Source organism: Stegodyphus dumicola, chromosome 5, assembly GCF_044657685.1.
Source record: "Stegodyphus dumicola isolate Sdum_Otavi_A_Nest chromosome 5, ASM4465768v1".
NCBI lineage: Eukaryota > Metazoa > Arthropoda > Arachnida > Araneae > Eresidae > Stegodyphus > Stegodyphus dumicola.
This window is the reverse complement of record NC_140772.1, coordinates 212,128,384-212,152,565: the sequence shown is the minus strand read 5'-3', so window position 1 is coordinate 212,152,565 and position 24,182 is coordinate 212,128,384. Positions and strand designations below refer to the sequence as shown.

The window sequence follows — 24,182 nt, the reverse complement described above, 5'->3', positions numbered from 1 at the left end:
TCCTTCTAACAGCCTTTGGAAACATCACTGGAGTCCTAAGTTGGAACAGAGAATTTACTCAAAAACTATGTTCGTGTGAGTATGGAAGATACGTCACAAATGGGAAGGGTTTTTTCCCTTTATTTTTCACTGCTCACAGCAGTTCCCGCACTTCGGGATCTAAAGACCAGCACTTATGGTCTGAAACGTAGAAAATAAGAAATAAAACTAACTTAATTAAATAAAAACTAAACTCAGATACTTTACAAATTAAGAGAATTTTCATATTTGATCTACGATCTCCAGAACTACTAGACAGATTTTAATACAATTTGGTGTGAGCATAGGACGATATAATGCAAACAAAATAAACATTCAGTAGTTATAATAGACACATATGTTCATGTGTAACACTCATGGGAATGTGAAGGTCTGAAACAGCGGTTGCAGAAGAAGACACGGTTAATCGGTATAGCGCCACGTCCACCTTTATCTAGATAACGATACGTAGTCATTATGCTAATACACTAAGACAAAAACATACATAAACATACATACAAATTTCGTACTTAATACGGTACTGCAAAAGACACAAAAGGAATGGGTTAATAGGGGGTATGGTCCCCTCTTACAGCCATACAGGCCTCGCAGCGTCATGTCATACTGGCAGCGCGATGTTCTCAGCGAGTTCTGAAATTAGGCGATTTGCCATGGAAAAAAACAATGCGCATTATGTTTTTTCTTCGCCTTTTTAAGATTCAAATCAGCATTGATCATTTTGTCTACAATTGACACTGAGCATTTTAATGATTTTGCAACCGTCCTTTGACTTGGCGGTTTTTTTTATCATTAAAAATCTTACATTTGCAAGATTCGAAATATACCATTTTTTCATTGTATTTTGAACAATTTTTCTCCTTGAAGCCAAACTTTTACCTTTTTTCTCCTTTTCTTATTCGTAATATTATCTATCATTGCTTTAGATACCGAAAACGCATGCCTTTTGCAGCATTTTATAATAACTAGATAGGAATAGTTTTCTTAGGAAAGAATGCAAGCATAACTTTCCCTCCGTTACTTCTTTAAAAGCGACATTTTACATTTTGCATGAAAACATTGCTGTCAAGTAGCAGTCCATAAGTTATACATTCAAAAACATAGTTGCAGTTAAAAAAATCCAAGCATAAGATTTTTTTTTAATAGAAAACCCAAATCGTCTAAAAAATGTGCCAACAGCATTAGTATTGCTACATTTTTCTTTACGTACGGTTTCATGGATTTGGAGTGAATAAAGACAACAGCACATGAAGAAGAATGGAAACACAATTTATTAGCCAGTATTATTCAAAACAGCTCCCAAAACAATTTTTCAGTCGTCGAAGAACTACTATAAACACGCTGAAACAATCAGCGACACAGCCTTCAGACTATCAGGCTACAGCTTCACGGCAAAGCCCCAGAGGACGGCTCCCAACTCTGCTCGGTCGTTCTCGGCACTCAACATACTCTCGAGACTCTCCACGCTACAACTCACGACGATACACTAAAGTACAGCTCCCGACTTAATTCGGTCGTTCTCGGAGCTCAACACACTCTCACATGAAACTCGACAATGCGATACACTAAGATACTCTCTGGATGCACTCGACAACCAACTCGGCGTTAGATTTCGAGGCACTCGAGAACTGACTCAACTAGGCACTCACTGACTGCCTATCAACTCGATCGACTCCACACTGACTGACACACCGCGTACCAGAAGGTTTTATATAGCTTTGGCTTGCGTTCGAGAACATTCTGTGTTGAGCAAGTAAGAATTCGTTCCAGAAGGTTCTCCATTCGTCTATGGCATATCAGCAATTTTGTCACCAAACGGGAGATTTTTCGACAAAATCGGAGATTTTGGCAACCCTGCCTTCCTTTGCCATTTTCTGGCAACCCTAAACCTGCCTTGCGGGAAGCTATCTTACCGCAGCTGAACATTTCGTAACAGTATACGTGTCGGCTAAGTGTTCTCACTTTTATGAGTGTCACGGACATCCTACGAAGAATTACTAGTGTTCAGAGGTTTTTCCCACTATCCTAATGATGCCGCATGCTTAGCATACACTGGTGCGCAGAAATTATGGACGAGACGGTTTTATCAATATAACTTTGTACAAAAGCTTTCCAAATCAACACATTTAATACCGTAAGATCCCCAATACGTAAGAACATGAGTAATGTAAGCAACACTTACTAAAAGAGAAATCAGAGGGATAAATAGAAGCTTTACTGAAAACGTAGCATGGAGCGCAATGCGACTGAAGGCCGAAACATCCCTGTGATGGATGTCCAGCAAGAAACATCCGGTCTTTAATAGGGGATATGATCTTCCCCTGACCTCTAGGCAGGTTTCACAGCGTCTGCCCATGCTGAGAATGAGGGTGTCAATGAGTTGTTGAGGCATTGCTGCCCATTCGTCTTGCAGCGCCAATCGAAGCTCCGGAATCGTTACTGGTGGTAAGGTACAAGCTGCCAAGCGTCTGCCTAGAAAATCCCATACATGCTCGATGGGATTGAGATCCGGAGATCGTGCCGGCCAATCCATACGTTCAATATCCTCACTCTCTAAGAACTGTTAGGCAGCTACTGTGCGATGACATGGTGCATTGTCGTCCATGAAACGGAACTACGGACTCATAGCGCCTCTAAAAAGACGCACATATGGAAGAAGAATCTCGTTACAATAACGGGTCCCGTTGACTGAACCTGCGTCGAAGACGTGAAGGTCTGTACGACTACCAAGCATGATGCCTCCCCAAACGAGAACACCGCCACCTCCATACCTGTCCCTTTCAATGATGTTCGAGGGATGATTGCGGCTTCCCCGCTCTCTCCAGATGAGTATGCGATGAGAATCGGTACTCAGACTGAATCTGCTCTCATCTGTAAAGAGTACTCATCCCCATTCATTGCCTGTACAATTCCGGTGTTCCCGGCACCACAGAGAACGCCTTCTCCGATGGGCAGGCGTTAGAGGTACACACCGTACAGGGCGTCGTGCAAAAAGTCCACCACCGTGCAGTCTTCTGGCCACGGTAAAACGCGATATCGGTCGTCCAGTCGCCTGTGTCGTGTGTCTAGCGATTTCTCCCGCTGTCTGCCGCCTGTTTCGTCTGGCCTGTAAGGCAATATACCGGTCATCTGCGGGTGTGGTTCCTCGTGGACGACCACTACTAAACCCCCGGATAGCTGTTCCTGTAGTTTGAAGTTGTCTCTAAAGTCGTGAAACGATGCTGTGAGCAATTCCGAACTCTGCAGCCACTCTTGTCACACTGCGGCCTTCCTCCAACTTCCCAATGATTCGACCTCGGGTAAAAGCATCCAGATGTCGTCTAACAGATTGATTATTCGTCATTTCTCGCTGAGGCAGCAACTCGGTGTGATTTGAACTGCTATACGGCGTGCAATCTCTTTGCCAGAAATACTGTTCTTACACCGACAACATGCTTTATACTACTCAGACACTCCCCCATTACGTCTACCTGCATATCTGCGCATGTGCTACCGTACATCACCTTACTTAATCTCCTGATTGGTCTTTCTGTCCGCTCTGCCTCTTTGTTCAGCTGATAGGCTACTTTTTCGACTTCGTCCTTAATTTTTGCACACCAGTGTATATTTGAAATTTGCAGGAACAATGTAGGTGACAGAGAATTTATGCTTTTTACAAGTTAATAATTTATTTATCTCATTTATATGAAATTATTTTCTTTTTTCACTATTATACTGATTAAAACATAAAATGGCAAGATATTAAATATAAATGTATTTATATGTTAAAGGCAATGCATGGTATTAAAGATAATATATGCTGTAGCAATATTCGACGTTAAAATTGTATGGTGCTATAATATCCAATATATATAAATTTCTGTTCCCCCCCCCCGAAAAAAAAGTATTTGATAAAACTAAGTGGGTATGATCGATGATTAGGCATTGTAAAAATTTCAGAATTTTATTTATTTAATTGTGAAATTTCTTCTAGTTTAGTCTTTCCTTTAAATGTGATAATTTAGTAACCATGAAACACATTTTTTATTGCTAATTTTCTAAGGTAAATGATTCTAAGGCTCCCTGCTGTGGAATTAATGACATTTTTGGATTCCATAAGCAACAAAAATTAATATACAACCTCACATTGCCTTCAGAAATCGTCTCGAAAAACAGGTGTTTCGACGCAACGATTTGGGAAAAGTATATAAATTTTTCAAACTTTGTATTGAGAATAAGAACGTATTTTAGAAACCAAAATCTTTTAGTCTTAAATTTTAATTTCATTCATAAAATTTATAGGACACGCTTACTTAGAGGATATAGTAATTAAATTAAAATAAACTTTTTTTTTTTTTTTTTTTATCTCACAGCGGAAATCTCCGAATAATTAAGGCCCATCGATTTCAGAAACCATTAAATATCGCTTCTACAACCCGAGTCCAAAAACCCGACGAAACAGCTGGATGCATGATTGTTTTCTTTCGTGGATTTGGTTCATATAGAACATGAATAAAAAATAGTTTCCCCTAGAATGTTTTCATAAAGATGTCGCTTCTGTCAGGAAGTTATTAGGCTAAAGAAAAGGGAGAACAAACTTTTATCCCTCAGGTAGTTTGCCTTAAGCATATAAAAATAAAGCTTATCAAACTTTTAGTGTCTTGTAACCGAACATTAATACTGTATATAAGAATGTAACTTCTGAGAAAATTCTGTTCTTTTCAATAAAGGGCAATCGCACCAAGCTTTCAAAGCGAAGGAAAACTTTTCGATTGATTCTTTACATAAATAAATCGGTTTTAGCAAGAAAAGCAAAGATTTCATGGGGTAGATATCTGTATCTTGTAGTTACTATTTTGTTTAGATTTGAAAAATGAATGTACATCAGCAAAGCAGAATATATATATATATAAATTTTATTAACTGTTTCATAATAAGGTTGCCAGTTTTACAAATAATTATTTTGATCAATGAGATCTTAATTGTCGCGATCAATTTCAGCAGCATGTTCGATTATCGACTGCTTGATCAACTCCTTGATCAGCATTGGAATCCTTTAAAATTTTATAGACACTAGAAGGGTAAATACTGACTCCGTTGGGAACCCCTGCTTTAGACAAATGATGAAATGCACTTAGTGCTAAATAAAATCAATAAAAAATAAGAGAATTAATATGCATCATGAATATTTAATTTATATACCTTTTTGTTAGAATAAATTAGCGTCACCTTTGCATAATGAAACTCGGCAATGTCAAAAACAAATAAGCGCCAAACGATATATTTGCGAGAGAGGATTCTACCTATGTTTTTTCAGATACAAGAAATCTTAAAACGCTTTGTGCTAACGTTGTATTTATGCTTCATTCAATTCATTGTATTTATGCGCATTCATTGTATTTATGCGCATTCATTGTATTTATGCGCATTCATTGTATTTATGCTTCAGAAAGCAACATGCTTTTCAGCATGTTTCCTTCTGAAGCATAAAACTTTATGAATTCTTATTCTTTAATGGAATGTACTTCTGATAATATTACCTAATAGACAAGCCTGAAGATATTTAAAACTTATAAATGAGTATCTTGTATGTTCTTTATTTCAACACTCCGATTTAAATGTTTGTAAAGACTGTTAACTTTGACATGTATTCTATTTGTGCTCTATTTAAGTTAAAATACTCTCTAACTTGTTACATAAATATTTCATTCTTCTTTTTTAACTCAATTCTTTAATAAAATTGTGTTAAAAAGAGGATAGTAAACTCAAACACCTGAACTGTGTTAAATGCACGACATAACAGTTTGTGACGCGTGTACATTTATATTTGCGAAGGTATGAACAATTATCAGTTGATATAAGCCGTACATGCATTGTGTATGATATGTTTTCTGCAAATTTATAAGAAGAATTACACTTAGAGAGAAGATAGCAGTCGATAATAATAAGAAGATTAATTTGAAATTTTATCTTCTTGGTAATTTATTATCAGCATAAGTTCCAGTCATGTTTTCACCACAGCAACGAAAAGTGTAACCTAGAGATGTATATTTCTTGCCTTTATCCTAATACATGCAGATTTAAAAAAAATTCTCTACATTAAAATATCCAACCAATTTTTTACTTTTATTTTTCTGACCTGGTTTGCTTTAGTAGTTATTAGAAATTGTCCTTGATTCGAATTAGTCTAAAAAAGCCACCGTAAACTGTCTGTCTGCTAGCTCTGGCTCCTAAAACAAAGTGATCAAACCTGTTCTATAAACCGTGGATAACAGGATCAACATAACAGCTTGTCTGGAATAAGAACTCTTTCTAAGTGGAAATTGCAACAGTTTGCGTGCTTCATTTGAGTTGGAGATATCGGTGACATAACAAGGTAATTTGCAATCTTCTTACCCCCCCCCCCAATTTTCTGTCGTTCATTTACTTTTATTTGAGATTATTATGCAAATGTATTAATATTCCCTTCTGACATAATTCTAGCGATTAAATTATGTTTAAAGTGTAATCATTTAATAGTTTTGCATTAAAATATGTTGGAGAAAATATTCAGAAAATATTGATTATGATTTACATAAAAATAAAAATCATATTTTGGGTTTAGAAAGTTACACTTTTTAGAATATTTAAATTACCTGAAGGTTATAGCTGGTATCTTCTTTTAATCAAGATTGTTGTGAATTATTTTAATATATTTGGTATTATATTCAAAATTTTCGGTCGACTAAAGCGCAATTTCCTCTCGGTTTCGTCATTGGCTTTCCTTGGAATTGCCATACAAGTACAGATTTATTGATTTAAATTTTCACGTCAAAATTTTATTTCTTGAAAAATCAAAATTTAATAAAAATGTTCAATTCAGTACCTCTGTGAAGAGGTACTACTAATTGTAATCAATTAATCTTTTTTTACACCTTGCTGTTATTTTAATGTTTTCCTATTTTGTTACTGAATAAATAAGACTACTTTCCATTATCAGTAAATGAGATGCTTTCACAGTTCTTTGTTTAGTTCTGTAGAAATAATCAAACATACTGTACAAATACCAACTTCATGTTGTACAAATCATACTTATTTTCACCCGCAGTTTTTTTTTTTTTTTTTTTGGGGGGAGGGGGGTAATAAAAACTGTTTCTTTTGTATTCACATGTAAAACTGATGTCTAGCTACGGTTGATGCAAAGGAAATGATTTTAAATAGTATATGTTTAAAAAAAACACAAATTCTTAATTATTATTTAGTTTTTAAATAATATTTTAATTTGCATTATACATTGTTAGAACTCAATTTTAAAATTGAAATATTTTAGCTTATTAAATGTTTGGGATAAAATGTATTCTAGTCTTATGGATTTTAAAAATACATTAACGTTGACGTTTAAGGAATTAAAGAAACTGTTGTTATACCACAAAAGAGGCTATTATGGTATGGAAAAGGGATTTTGTGCTGGTTCACTGTAAGTAGATTAGATTAAATGGAGTAAACCTGCTTCGTATGCCCTATGCAGTGAAAATGAAGACATGAAAAGGTCACAGTGTGATGTAACAACTTATCAATGGCCGCTGCCATAAGCAAACTTCTGGTTGGTTTTGTTTACATTGCATTCAGTTTTCATACTTAAGGTTAGAGATTTTCTACTTAGTATATAGAAAATCATAAGGATTGCAAATAACTGTTTCAAATTTAATAAAATCTAAGCACATGGAAAGGAATAAATGGTAAGTATAAAAAACATGCATTCATGGTAGCACCTATAAGGTCCGTGGATGTGTCAATGGTATTTTATACAAATTAAGCTTACTGAAATTTTGCTGAACCTGAACATGTATTTGATAGTTGCTCTCAAAGAGAGTGTAATTTTATTTAACAATACGTTTTGTAGTCTTATCCTGCACGTTATGGCAGCCATGATAAGTCTTGACCTCACGTTGCTAACTTTTCCTTGGCTTCATTTTTGTGACGCCAGGCTTACTCCATCTCTTTAATCATCCTTAGTTCAATATAAACATCATTATCACTTTTCAAAATTTTCACCACCAAGTATGATCATCACCAAATATTTTCTTCACCGATTCTGATCGTGCTGCTTTATTTTTTGAGAAATTAAATAATGAAGAATCTGCATGTATGTATATTTCTAGCATTATGAAAAAAAAACGGTACTTAGAGCCATCAAATTTTGTATAACGTAGTCCTCCACCGTAACATGGGCAACTGGAAGCCCGAATTTTGAATTTGTTTTATTATTATTTTTTTTTAATATTCTGTAAGACTTTAACTCTTTCGCATCGAGAGAGGGCAAAATCTCTATTCCCCAAACATCGAAAACGCCCGTATCTAAGAATTTCTCCTGGAATGCTTTTCCTTCCCCCATGACAAGTTGAATACTACAGCGCTAACAATAGCCTTACTTAAGTAAAGCGAGAACTTCTTTCTTGAACGCTTTGACACTGTGTGAAGTTCCCCCCTTGGGACGGGATTGCAACTTCGGGCATCAAAAGCTAAACACTGACAGTAAACAAAGGAAAGAGAAGGTGCCATTAAAATAATATAACTACTTTTAGTAGCTTCAAAACAATGATTGACATGTGATTTAACAACACCTGAAAGCAATGAGTAATGCAGTAACGTGATGGGAGAAAGCACTGGGTAGGAAATTATTCAGGCGTTTCGGGCGTCCAGCAGATGTCTGAATGCTCGGGCGTTTGGGGCGACTTCGATGCGAAAGGGTTAATAAATTTTTAATCAACAAACTGAAATTATTCTTACTAAGACTAAAAGCTTTAAAGAAACTGAAAAGTGCATGTTTCTGGAACTGATAAACAATTGTAAGCAGCACGTATACGTATCCTAAACACACATAGAAGCATAAGGGAAATCATATAATCTTATAAAGTTTGGTTTTAACATTAGCAATTTTTATTAATCTTTCGCAGTTTTTATGATGTAAGGAACACATGAACGAAGATCATTCAAACATTAAATCATGCTGTGATATCATCCCGTTCTTCATCCACCGCCTCATAGAGAAATAACTCCACCTTCTTGTATTTTTTAAACATTTATTTTACAAACACAAAACTAATACTAAATTACAATACTAATAACTGAAATATATAAAGTAATAAAAGTGAATTTCGGTTTCATTAATGGCTCCCACGAGCCTTCCGTATGACCTCTTTGTTGGTCTCCCTCTTGGAAACTAAACTTTTGGCGCCTCTCCAGACTGAGAGTTAGCGCCCTCTATACATCTCGTTGGTTGGCGTCACCCATACATCACACCCCCCATCCAAGATTGAAATAGGGTGAAAGCCTATTGAAATATGACAAATTATGGTGACGTCAAACAAAAGAGTTACTTACCTACTAAAGTCTACAAATCAATCGATACTGAAGTTGAAAGATATGTAACACAATACTTATACAGGTTAGTTCTACACCTACTACAAGACTTCTTCTAAAACTGTAATATATAAATGATTAAAATTAGTATTCAAATAATTCTAATGCATAGAATAGCGTCTATGATATACTTAAAAGTCTCTAGGAGAGTAGCTGAAAAAGAAACACACACATAAAAAAATAATAATATTAAGAGTTCATAAATGTCTATGAAAAGTTCTTTCTTTCACACAAGTCACTCAATAGTCTCTAGTCTGGACAACGCATCAGCATTGTTTAACTTAACACCTGGGCAATGTGAAATTGTAGTATCATACTTTTGTAATGCTAAAGCCCATCTCTGTAACTTAGAAGATTGTGGTGCGTTCTTTGTGATGAAAGTTAACGGATTGTGATCAGTTATCAGTTCCACAGGTGATCCAAAAATCCAAGTTTCAAACTTTTTCAAGCTCCAAATAACAGCATAAGCTTCTCTCTCGATAGTTGGCCATGCTTGTTGTGTTTTGGTAAGTTTCTGGCTGGCGTAACTAATCGGGTACAACTTTCCGTTTTTCCTTTGAGATAAGCAGGCTCCAACACCTGTTGAAGATGCATCACATTGAATTATAAAAGGTAACCCTGGAACAGGGGTATAAAGACTAGGTGCTTCCATTAGGCATTTCTTTAATTTAATGAATGCTTCGTCGTGTTTTTCTGTCCAGTACAGCTCTTCAGGACTTCTTCTTTTGGTGAGCTCGGTTAATGGATAAGCTGTTTTGGCATAATGTGGAATGTAGTCTCTGTAATAATTACATAGGCCTAGAATGCTTTTCAATTGTTTTTTTTGTTTGAGGTCTAGCTAATTTCTGGATAGCCTCCACTTTCTCTGGATCTGTATGATGACTACCGGAACCGATGATATGTCCTAGATACTTAATATGAGTTTTAGCGAAGGAACATTTCTTGAGATTTACGGAAAACTGTAGTTCTAACAGTTTTGAAAAAATGGTGTCAAGATGTACTAAATGTTCATTCCAATTATTTGAATAAACAGCTATGTCATCGACGTAGGCTCGAGCAAAAATCTTTGTATTTAGCAAGGGCCTGATTCATGACTCTCTGAAATGTTGCAGCGGCGTTGCGTAGCCCGAAAGGCATGACTTTAAATTGATACTGAGCTCGATGTGTCTTGAAACATGCTAATTCTTGACTCTCTCTTTCTAATGGTATGGCCCAATAGCCTTTGAATAAATCAATGCTGGATATCACTTTGGCTTTTCCAATGTAGAATAAGAGCTCTTTAGGATTTTCCATAGGGAAGTCATCTGGTTTCGTTACTGCATTAAGGGATCTAAAAATCAATGCAAAGGCGAATATTACCGTCTTTCTTCATAACGCATACAATAGGGTACGAAATTTCAGCGTTGGTTTCTTCAATCAATCCCATTGATAACATTTCTTCGATTTGTTTATCTACTTGAGGCTTGAATGCTTCTGGAATTCGATAAACATATGGCTTCTTCCTTTCATTGTCACTTAATCTTATTTTATGTTCTCCTACTCTTGCAATTTGTATCTTATTTATAAATAAGTTTTCATATTTTCTTAACAAGTTCATCATTTCATTCCTTTTATCATCATCTAAATGGCTTAAATTTACTTCGCTAAGATGAAAATGATCGGACTTGTCACTCACACTGGGTGTGGGATGGACTTCTCCTAGTTCTTCTTCGTTCTCAAATATTACACCTACTGCCTGTACTTTTGCATTAAATTTTCGAATTTTATTTACATGTACTCTTCTTATTGTACCATCTGTCAGTCTGACTCTGTAAGAATCTGGATTACAACGAGATACTATTTCTGCAGGTCCTATCCATCTGGCATATAATTTATTACTGGAATCTGGAATCAGCAGGTACACTTGATCTCCAGGGTTGAATTCTTTATATATAGCCCTTCGATTAGCATATCTTGCATATGCACCTTGTTTCAATTCTGCAGTTATAGATGCTTGCTCTGCTGCTATTTCTAAATTCATCTTTAGCTCCTGTAGATAATCAACAGCACTTTTACCCAATTTTATTGGTAATGGAATTTCTCCTGACCATGACGATTTTAATACTGACAACGGACCTCTGGCCTCTCTTCCATACATTAATTTAAATGGGGATACTCCCGTAGTACAATTTGGAATTTCGCGGTAAGCGAATAACAGGTATGGTATATGTTTGTCCCAATTTTTAGAGTCGTTTCTAATGATATGATGAAGCATACGTTTTAGAACTTGGTTATACCGTTCAACTAATCCCGAACTTTGTGGATGTCCTGGTGTTGCAAATCTAGGACTTGCTCCTAATCTAGCATGGAATTCTTGTGTTAATTCTGCAACAAAATTGGTACCTTGATCGCTAGCTATTACCCGAGGTATGCCCGTTCTCATAAAGATTTCTAATAATGCGTCGCATGTTGATTTTGCTGTAATAGTTCTCAAAGGGACAGCTTCTGGCCACCTAGAATGTTGGTCGACTAAACATAGTACATATTTGTGTTTACGTGCTGATGGAGTTTCAATTGGACCGATTATATCTACATTCACAGTGTCAAATGGAAATTCAGGCCTCTGAACTGGAACTATGGGTATACGATCGTTAGTTCTTTCTCTACTTTGTAATTGACATTCCTTACAAGTTTTACAATATTCTTCAATATCTCGTGACATGTTTGGCCAATAAAATGAATAACGAATCCTTTCTTTTGTTTTTCTCATCCCTAAATGATTTGCAAAAATAGATTCGTGAGCCAATTTTAAAATTTGTTCCCTTCTAACTTTAGGTAATATGACTAACTTGTTCTCCGGAAATTCTTTCAGTATGATAAATCAAGTCATCCATTAAAAAATATTTATTTTTATTTCTTTGCGCGTTTTTATAGATACTGCGTAATGTCTCACATTCCCTTTGCTGTTGTTTAAAAATACTGGCATCTGAATGTTGACCCACCCCACTTTCGTTTTCGCCCTGAATGCAACTTATGACTAAATCTTGCTCTCCTCCTGTCATAAATAAATCAGCGCGGCTTTCGACTTCGAATTGTTTTGACTGATGACTCCTCGTTTCCGGTATCTGCGATGGAGACACTGTGTCGCAATCACGATTCGCGCTAAGCAGATGAGATTCAGAGGTCAATAAATCATAAACATTTGGAGTAATCACGCAGGGAATATGAAGTTTTTCTGTTAAAGCTACTAATATTTCGACAGGTTTCAATAAATTAGGATTATCAGTATTTTTGATGGATAGAGGAATTCTAGCCACTTTAGCTGATATGGTTTCTCCGAATGCAGAAATTAAGTCACTATTACAGTTGTTTGTTCTCATTAGAGAAATTTGATATGTGTTTCGGATTTATAACAGGAATTTCAGCACCTGAATCAATTATGGCTTGGATTTCGTTACCTGCAACGCAAATATTTACTTTTTGCAATGGTTGCGTAAAACTTTCATTTGACAAGCATGAAGATCCGATTTTTGCTATTACTTTATCATTAGTATTTTTCTCTGGTGTTTCTTTTTTTAGAGGAGGGTTTTGTGTTACCGATTTGTTTCTTTGTGGACAAGATTTAGCGAGATGCGTTAATTTTCCACATATGTAACAGTCTTTAGGTGGATATTTATTTTTATTTGTGTTGCTTCTCATATGAGGAGGAATATATTTCGATTCTCTTGAAGAGTGGGACGATTTAGCTATGTTTTCATTAGTGTTAAAAGTGGTTTCGTTTAACGATTTGCCTTTGTTTACAAAATACAAGTCAACTTCTTTAGCTAAATCCTTAGGTTTTAACCAATTTTCTCCTGTTTTAATATTAATGTAAGTTGCCGTTTCTTTGTCTAACGTTTGGAAAAGTTTGTCGGAAATCATTAGTTGACAAAGTGCATCAAAGTCATTAACTTCACGTAACTGACAGTAATACTGGAAATTTGCAGACAGTCTAGAAGCGAACTGAACATGTGACTCTTTAGGATCGCGTCGTGCTCTTCGGAAATTCATTAAACATTCATAAGCAGTTGGCTGATATTCGTTTAATACTAGTTTTTTAATGGTTTCATAAGATTTTAGTTCTTCATCATTAGTGTAAAATAATATATTAGTTGCCTTATCCCCTAAAATGTTAATCAAAATTTCGGATTTGAGCTCCTGTGGTACATTTTTAGTTGTGAATGCTCTCTCTAATGTTTGAAAAAACAAATTGAAATTTTCCGATCTTCCCGGAACAGGAATAGTTAACGTTTTAACACTCTTTATCAAATTTTCTAAATAATTTCCCGAACCTGTAATCATGTCTTTATCTACGCGAGATCCATCTTTAACTGTATTCTGACTTCTAACTTTTTCTAATTCTAATTCTTTCTCTAGCTGCGCTAATTTTAATTTTTCAAGTTCAACCTTTTGAGCTTCTAAGGCTAACTGTGTATCCCTAGCAGCTTTTATTTCATTTTCTTCTCTAATTTTTCTTTCCTCAACTATTTTTCTTTCCTCAACTATTGAGTTTAATAATCCAATTACAAATTCTGGATCATCTTTAAATATTTTACTGTCCTCAATTTTACCTTTTAGTTGAACCACTGTTAAACCAACAGTTTGTGTATCTTCAATATCACCAAGAAGGTTTACTAAGTCTTCTTTCTTAGTATTCTTATACATTTTAATTTATATATATCTTACACACATATATATATATCTTCAATACATCTATACTTTGAGTAAATAAGATCAAAAGCTTCCTACCTGCTTCTCTTGAAGTTTATCTACCGTCATCTAAAGCTCTGGTTCTCGAAAGAGAGCGTGTGATATCATCCCGTTCTTCATCCACCGCCTCATAGAGAAATAACTCCACCTTCTTGTATTTTTTAAACATTTATTTTACAAACACAAAACTAATACTAAACTACAATACTAATAACTGAAATATATAAAGTAATAAAAGTGAATTTCGGTTTCAATAATGGCTCCCACGAGCCTTCCGGATGACCTCTTTGTCGGTCTCCCTCTTGGAAACTAAACTTTTGGCGCCTCTCCAGACTGAGAGTTAGCGCCCTCTATACATCTCGTTGGTTGGCGTCACCCATACATCACACATGCATTTAATGATCTTTGGCTTTTCTGTATAACTTAAATATTCTGAAGTTGTTTTCTCGCTTGTAATTTCAAAGATTGTAGAAGTATTTTTTAGCTTAACTTTCTGTTAAATCATTGTTCATTTCAGACTTCGTAAGATCTAAATATGAAGCTGCTGATTTTTGCTGTTATCCTTTTCGTTATTGGAACTTCTATCGCTTATCCTGCTGAAGGTAAGACTATGAAAAATATTTATAATATCTACTCTCTACCAAAAAGTATATAACACTCAGTTTTTAGAAACTCGAGGACAATAAAGATAACAGTTTTGAAAATTGTGTGCAGATTACAAAAGGACCTCCTATGTTCTACTTAATACAGTTTTATACTTCTGAAAATCTTCCATACTCGTACAATCAGTCTTTCACCATTGAAAATAAAGTGACAGATGAAAATAAAGGCCAGCACTATCTCTAAAAGAACAGAAATATATTTTCATGAAGTAACAGTTAAGCCTATTACGATTCCCATAGCTTTGTACAACTCTCGTGAGACTGTCAGGCACTGCAGGTGCAGAAAGCAAAAATTAAGTCTCAGTCGATGTTGCAGCGCAATGATCTTAGAAGGAGTTAGTTAGATAAATACATTTCTCTCTACTATTCCAAAAAGTGTTGTATAATAATGATGTCTTATGATCAAGCTGATCTGTTCATTACTGTACTTACTTATATTTACCCTTTTTAGTTTTGAATTCTGCAGGGTATTTGAATGTAACTGCACCAAAAGGCTTGATCAATTAAACGGAACGAAACTCTGTATTGTGTTCTGCTCCCAGAACTTTGAATCTTCGTGATTTCTACCTCTGAGAATTTATCCACGATTATGAATTTCTTCTGTGCAGCACAATTTCAAACTTCATAAACGGTTTGGTTCGTCCGCATATTTTCTAGTCGTTGTCCATCCATAATGTTTGCAGCATGTAATTGACAATAATTTTGATATACTATGGTGACGCCTGTACACTGAATATCAATAAGTATTTGGACACCTGTGATAGAAAAGAAAAACTAAGTTTATTCAAAATCAATAGTTGGTATAGCCTCCACGAGAGGTAATTACAGCGTGGACCCTCCGGGTCATACTTTCCACAAGTTTTTGTATGACAGCTAGTGGTATTTTCTTCCACTCCGCTTGAAGAAGACATAGAAGTTGATTCACCGATTTTGCACGGGTAGTGCACTCCTGAATTCGGCGATGCAACTCGTCCCAGAGGTTCTCGATAGGGTTCAGGTCTGGACTCTGGGCAGGCCAGTCCATTCGATGAACTGCATTGGCACCATACCAAGCGCCTTGGTTAACGTCGAAACATGACAACTGGCATTGTCGTCCTGAAAGTAACAGGGGTCCAACCCGTAAAACTGCCACAACGTAGGAAGCACATTGTCATCCAAAATAGTGCAGTAGGCATCGGAGTTGAGCTTACCATGAATGGGGACCAAGGGCCCCAGCCCATACCATGAGAAACACCCCCAGACCATAATTCCAATTCCGCCGAACTTGACTGTTGGCACAATGCATTCTGTCAGGAGACGTTCTCCAGGTAGACGCCAGACCCAGACCCTGGCATCCGAACGGTAAAGGGTGAACCTTGATTCGTCACTCCAAAGAACCCGTTTCCACTGATCTACGGTCCAATTTCGATGTGCTTTGCACCACATTAACCGAGCAGCGCGGTTGGATTTTGTGATCAAAGGCTTATAGGCAGCAGCACGACCATGGAAAACAAACAGATGTGCTTCCTTACGGATGGTATTCATTGAAACAATACTCCCGGATCCTTGTTGAAACTCCTCGCGGGTGAGGGCCATCGGTTGGGTGTGGTTCTTCCGAATTTCTCTGGACAGCACTCGTCGGTCTCTATCTCGCAGTTTCGTTGGTCTGCCGACTCGGAGCACATTCCGACAATCACCGCTCACCTTCCACTTCATAATCACATAGGCCACTATCGATTTTGCGTACTTCAGATCGCTAGATATGTCTCTTAAGGATCGGCCACATTTGTGATACCCGATAATTATACCTTTCTCGAAATCAGAGAGCTCCGAACTGTGAGGCATCTTGCATGCGACTAAAGCCGATGCTGTTTCCTACACGATATATACCGGCGGAGTCCGTGACGTACCTTAGGACCGCAGATATCGACATTTGCATAGGTGTCCAAATACTTATTGTTAGTCAGTCTAGCTAGTCTGTGATAAAAAATTTTTCAGTCTGTAAGACACGTTTTTAGAAAGTGAAAAATAACAATTTGCTAGCGAGTAAAATCTGTTTTTAATACATAAATATATAGTTTTGTTTATATATAATATATATATATATATATAAGTATACACACACATATATATATATATATACATACATATTTATGTATATACTCTGGTGTGCAAAAATTAAGCACGGATTTCTAAAATTAGCTTATTAGAGGAACAAGAGGCAGAACAGACTGAAAGGCCAGTTAAGGAGATCGACTATGTTCAGCTACGGTAGCACATGCTCATATATGCAACTAGACTTAATGGGGGAAGTGTCGGAGAGGAATAAATTTCTCTGGCGCTGTGAGCTCTGTATTTCTGGGAATCTATTCTGTGTTGTATAGAAGTTTCAACGATGGGAAGTTGCAACCTCGGTATGAAATCTTGAACAATCAGTCTATTACATGACATCCGGAACATTTTACCCGAGGTCGAAAGTTGACAAGTGTGGCTGCGGAGTTCGGGATTGCATACAGCATTGTTTCACGACTTTGGAGTGCATTTAAAACCACAGGATCAGCTTTCGGAAGGTACAGCAGGGGTCGTCCACGAGCAACCACGGCAGTGAACGATCGGTATATTGCCCTACAAGCAAGAAGGAACAGGTGGATTACAGACGGAGAAATCTCAAGACACATGGAACAGATCATTGGACAACCGATATCATATTTAACCAAGGCTAGGAGGCTGCACAAAGGTGGTCGTTTTGTATGATGACTTGTACAGTGTATTCCGTTATCGGCTGCTCAGCGAAGAAGCCGGTTTCTGTGGTACAGAAAGCACCAGAATTGGATGGGTAATCAATGGAATAGAGTACTCATTACGGATGAGAGCAGATTTAGTTTGAGTAGCGATTATAGATGCATACACATCTGGACAGAGCGGGAACATCCAAATCTCCTCCAATATCATTGTTGAAACTCTTGCCGTTAAAACTCTTACCAAACACTATGTGATTGATCAAAAGGAGCCTGTTTGGAGGTCGCGGAGTGCTTGTTTGGAGAAGCATCATACTTTTTAGCTGTACCGATCTTCACATCTTCCAAGTGGGTTCAATCATCAGAGACTGCTATTGCAATAAGGTTCTCCTTTGCTTTGTGTGTTTTCAGAAGTGCTATGGTCCTCAGTTCCTCTTCATGGACATAAATGCTCCACTTCATCTCACAGTTGCTGTTGGAGAATGAGGGTATTGAATGCATGGGCTGGCTGGCAAGATTTCCGGATCTAAATCCCATCGAGTATGTTTGGAAGTTTCCAAGGAGATGCGTGCAGCACGTAACATATCACCAGTAAGGATTCCGGAGCTGCGATTGGCGCTACAAGAGAAATTGGCTGCAATGCCTCAACACCTCACTGACAACCTCATATATATCGAGCAAACGATGCGAAACTTTGACAGCAGTCAGCGAAGATCATATTCCCTACTAAAGGCTGGATGTTTCTTTCTGGACACTGGTCACATGGATGTTTCGGCCGTCTGTCACATTGTGCTTCATGCTACTTTTTCAATAAAGTTCCTTTTTATCCTTTTGATTTCTTTTTGCGAAGTTTTTCTCACATATTATGTATATATATATATGTGTGTGTGTGTGTATATTTATGTATTATTATTTCATATGAAAGAAAACGGCTGTATAGAGGAGACACTTAGAATTTTTGGATGAACTATAACAATAAAATAATTTAAAATGGTTAATGAGAAAATTTTAGAAGAACAGAAACAGAGTGGTTTTCCTAAGAAGAGGAGTTAAATTGATTTACCTCCACCTGATAACGTTGAATCGGATTTTGATTACATTTCATTTTTTCTTTTTTATGCAGTTTTATGTTTTTCGTTTGTTTTCGGGATTTCTTCTCGTTTAGAAAGAAGGGGATGATGGGTATTTTACATTTTTATTGAGAGATTTCAAGGTTGTACTGGTTTTAAACATTATTTCTTTAATGTCTTTGTGTTATTATTTCAAAATTAGTTACTTTTTTGTCTATTATTAATACTATATATGTACATATAATATATATATATATATATACAAGTTACGGATTACTTCAAAAATAATAAATATTCAAATTCATATTTTCAGTATTTTTACATTAATAAAATTTTTGAAATTTAATACAATTCATTTATGTTTTTGCTTTAGATGAGTCGGCGAAGAAGCCAGAGAAAAGGTAAAGAAAATTTTCATTTATATCAAGTATTTGTTATTTGAAAAAAAAAAAAAATTATTTCACTGTTTCGAGTATTCTTAATGAAAACATTTTATCATTGTTCGATATTAGAAATATACAACAATGACATTAAACTATTCGTTGCGAAACAGTTTTTAGTAGTAGAAGAAGTGGCATTTGTTTATGTGACAGTTGCTTCCTGGGTTTGCAGATAAATATGTAGAAAAAATAAGCTAACTTTATTAATATATTGTCATCTTTGTGTTAGAAGTTATTAAAATCACTTCAAAGAAATATCTGTTTAAATAGTAAAGTGCAAAATATAAATTTTAGCTTTACTTTGGTATATTGAGCTTATATTTAATTATAGTAGTTCCCACTATTATGAGTGTGCAAAATTATATAATAGGCTACTCAGTAAAGATATTTTAAACTGGATAAAGCTATGCATATATTATTAAGTACACAATTATCTTAAAACCACTATTCATATATGAAAGATATTTGCATATTAATGTTAGATTTCTAACAGGCTTAATTTAATGAAGCTTAAGGACTTACGTTAATATAGTTACTCTTTACACTCTGATATGACAGAATAAATGCGTACGGACGTTAGAGTACTTAAGAACAGTCACGTGCTGTGGAATCCACATTCTAAGTCACACAAAACTGCATTTCTCAAATTGTTAATATTTGTAAATTATTAGCCCAAAGAGCGTTAGCATAGAAGGCCTATTAATTTTCCTTTTGGCATTTTGGGTTTAAAAATTTTAAACGTCCGTTTCACTTTTCAAATTGCTGCCACCAAAAATTTATCGTCCTGTGTTATATTTAAAGAAATTAATTAATGAAGAATCTGCATGAATTTATGTATGTTTCTCGCATCGTGATAAAACAACAGTACCCAGAGCCATCCAATTTTAAATAACGTAAGTCTCTACCCGAATATGAGCATCTGAAAGCTCAAATTTGGAATCTGGAATTTCTTTGTCTATTTCATATTTTGTAAAGCATATCTGAGTTTAAGAAATTCAACTATTTCAAAGCGAGCAATGGCAACACTGTACGAAAAAAAAATATCTGCAGCGTGCGAGACTATGTATCGAAAATTCTAAAGATATTCTAATTTTAAATTATTTTGCGATATTGCTGTTGAATTGTGTTTTATAGTTTAAGTGCGAAGAACGTGGTATTTAATAAATGAAGATAACGCAGAAAACGTTAAAAAATCGCCCCTTTGGCAGTAATATAAAATCTGAAAGCTTTTAGATTTTTTTTGTTGATTCTTTTACTCCTTTGTCTAACTTTATACACCTTATAACTTTTACTATATTTTTCTTTTGTACTTAACATGCTTTTGGTTTATTTTCAGTATCTATCCTTGCGGTAATTTACGAGAAAGCTGCTATAAACGAGAATGCTGTACAGGTCAATGTCTTTGCAATTATTTTGGAAAAAATTGCCGCTGCGCTCGAGAAGGCATAAGGACATAAGGAGGAAAACGTTGCTGTCACGAATATCCGAGATGGTGTCCATGAAATTTAAACAAAGAATTTAGGTGATGTCACACTTGCGCACATGACTGTTCCGCACAAGCGGAATTTGCGCATATAACCCCTACTGGAATATGAAATTTTCTAGCAGGGTGTAAGCAATCATAAGGCAGCAGCCCATCGAAAACAATCAATTAGACTTCTGATTTATTGAAATACTTTGTGGGCAGTTTTCATTCTTTCCTTAATGGCTGTTTTGTGAAGTTTTCTTGTGTATTATTATGTCCTTTTTCTTTCATTTCTCCCGCTACCCTCGAATTCGTTTTAGAACATTTACGTAAAATGGATTTCTCCCTCATTAAAACATCTAAAACCAAACCATTGCAATCTATAGCCGCTCTCTCTATGTATGCCATATTGTTTAAATATAAATTTATACGTACTTGATTACATATACGTACTTTGATTGTACGTACTTTGATTTATAAGTATATTTTAATATTTCTTTATGAAGGAAAGGATTTGAAAGTAAATTGCATCTTTAAGTTAAGATTTCTTATAGCTATAATTTTTTGCTACCTTTCATAATTTCTCAAAAATCATTTCTCAGAATTAAAAATGACCAATAATAACAATAAGTGTATACGCTCTAAATGAGTTTAAAATCAGCAACTACAATGCCTCTCCTATAAATTTTAGAAATTATCTTTAATTATGTTGAATACAATCAATTTGGAGCTACGAAAACAAATCAAAACAAAAACAAAAAAATAGAGAGAGAAAGAAGAGAAAAGTAAAAATATGACTCTAGTGTTTTTAACATAATTTGTTTGAATTGTACATGGTTTTTCCATTTTGAATAAAGCGTTTTTATGATATGCAGTGTTGCCCGAAGTACATATAACAATATTTGTGGATAACTAATAAGGTATTTTACTTAAATATTTAAAATATTTATAATATAAAATAATATTAAATAATAAGAAAAAATAATAAGAAAAAAATTGATAATAAAAATTATCAAGGATATCAAATACGTACAGAAAATTTCACATTTAATTATAATGATTATGGTCTTTAAATCATGTTTTATTTTGAAGATACTTTTACATTTTAAAGGTACCTGTCTCCTTAAAGTCTCTATCAATTTTTAGAAGTTAACACATACATAATACAAACATTTTGTTAAACTCTATACTTGTGCAACCAGGAAATAAAAATTTTATAAATCAAATTAATAACCCAAGTTTCTGTTCCGAGTTATTGAAAGATACTCAAGAAGATGTAGTTTCGTACAGAACAGTCACTAAACTATGCAAACCACTATTACACATCTAGCAGTGAATGCTTCTTATGCGCAAGTGTCTCTGCTTTCAGTTTGTGTGCAGATGTAGCGTGTGCAAATGCACTAAACCCAAATTTTCCGAAAATAAAATACTTAAAAAAATATTACCGTGTTTTATGTCGATATACTTCGGTCTTTATATTGAAATAAAAAAAATTTTTGATATATTTCCAATTTTAAGTGTGCATTATTTGACTACTACTCCTCTGCTTCATTTACAATTTTAAATAAATTGATTATTGGCAGTGTCGTATAGAACATTATAATTTGATTTCAGGTGTTATGGGTAGCAATGTAATTAGAAAACTAAGGGTGCCAGGTGTACTTCAGAAGTAATTTTACATTTGTAAGAAAAAACAATTAAATCAAACTGCTTTTATTAATTGAAATATCCTCTCATAATACGATGCCACTTAAGATGCTTTTTACTTCCTTGCACGAAGTAAAGAAAGTTTTGTAATCGCGAAAATTTCGATACCATATTTCAAAGAAAATATCCATTTTGACCGCTCTCGAATCCATTTGAACGTCGTTTTTGCTTAAACTATGTACAGACGGACAGAATAAAGGACTCTTTTTTTTCCAAAACAAAGTGGATTTATAAGGGAATCAGAAGAGGTTTGTTCGTGACGTCCCATAACCCGAAAGCGAATAAATAGCCTTAGAAATTTCAAATTTTGTACATGGGATTGCTATAACATATAGTTGTGCACCACCCTTTTTGATTGGGATCGGTCTCACCAAACGGATATATATGCACTCTGTTATGCGGCTAAGTGAGCATAGTTTTACTATTCTTAAATGTTAAAAATTGTGCAGTTTTTGCTTTAAAAGTGATTGAATTATGTTGTTGTGTCCCTCTTAATGTTTTAATGCGTTTAGTTAATCTGAATAGAATAGTTGTAGAATTACCAACAATTCAAAAGTTTAAGTGTCACGTAGTCTAAAGAGGCCGCTATATGGTTACATTTGAAACTCTTAGTAGAATAGTGAACTCAGTTTGTGCACCAACTTCAGTATCTTCTTGTGCAGTGGTACCAAAAGGTAAACTTTCAATATTGTGCAACAAATGTCTGTCCTTTTGTTTCCTGCCCAATTGCTTGTTTTTGCGTAGAAACTCTAATTCGAATTGTATTTTATATTTTGCTATTTTATGTTTTTCTGTATTTTATATTTTAATAAAGATGTGTCGAGTTTTAACGTATTTTTGCCTTACCGCAAAGTGGGAACTGAATTAATTGAATGAGAAATATATCTCTAATGGAATTCCAGTAAATAAGTTTAAATGAAATGCAGTGTATAATTTAGCAGACCGTAGAAGGAAATCATGTAATGTCCACATCCGATTTTTATATGTACAGAACCTATTTTACTTTTTGTTCTAGTTACAGTATACTTAAAAATATTTAATTCATTTAAGGTAATTTCAGTTGGTTTGAAATTACCGGAAACCAAATGCAAGAAAATATACTTCAATTCAATTCGAAAATTTATATGATTGTTAAGAGGAAAATAATACATTTTTCACATAACCTACAATATAGAAATTGCAGTAATGCTTATAATGTAATCTTAGAAGTTTCCATATAGTGCATTTAACTATACCTTTTCCTGTACTATTTGTCTTGTCATCTAACATTTATTTTGTGATTTTATTTGTAGTTCCTGAAAGATTTCAAAATTTTCAAATAATTTATAGCTTCTACAATTTCTAAGCTTATCAATTCATTTTAGTATTTTTAGTGATGTAAGGTAACTATGAGCTGCCACTTTAAAATGATAAATCTTAAAATTACATACGAGTTTAGAGCTTTGCACTTAGAAGCCGCATGGTTTTTTTAATTGAAGATTCATTTTCTGTGGAAAAGGACAATAAAACTCATTTTAAAACTCAATTATTTCTAAATCAAATTCAATTCGAAACTTTTAAACATTTTTAATTGCTTTGGGTGATATAATTCGGGCAAATGAAGCATTCCCGTTTTTAAAATATATATATAGATAGATAGATAGGAATAAAAATAATTTAATTCAATACGTTGCAAACATAAAACAAATCTGGTGTGGACACCACATGACTTCCTTGTACGGCCTATTAAATTATACATATTTTTTGCTGCATTTCATTTAAACTTATTTCCTCTAATTATTCTAATTCAATTAACTAATGTCTCAAAGCAAGTTGAAAAAGACATCAAAAATTGAAAATATTGAAATTAAATATGTGAATCAATTTTTATAGTACGTGAGTCTAACTTCTGATTTTATTTTTTATAACAAGTACAAAACTTTCCTAAACATAACTGTAATAACCGGGAGACAACGTTAGAAGTTAAATTTTGTTAT

At 34.8% G+C, this 24,182-nt stretch overlaps 1 long non-coding RNA gene across 3 annotated transcripts in view; it reads left to right on the top strand.

Moving 5' to 3' along the window:
- The window catches only part of LOC146997409 (uncharacterized), a 149,837-nt gene extending 127,827 nt beyond the window's left edge, over positions 1 to 22,010 (top strand). For 2 of the 3 annotated variants that reach the window (XR_015041412.1, XR_015041411.1), the window contains 3 exons: positions 14,663 to 14,747; positions 18,968 to 18,995; positions 20,371 to 22,010. This is a non-coding gene — a long non-coding RNA (uncharacterized LOC146997409). Of the gene's footprint in view, positions 1 to 6,204; positions 6,392 to 14,662; positions 14,748 to 18,967; positions 18,996 to 20,370 lie in introns of those variants that run through there. The other variant, XR_015041410.1, reaches the window with a different exon arrangement.
- Positions 22,011 to 24,182: the final 2,172 nt, after the last annotated feature.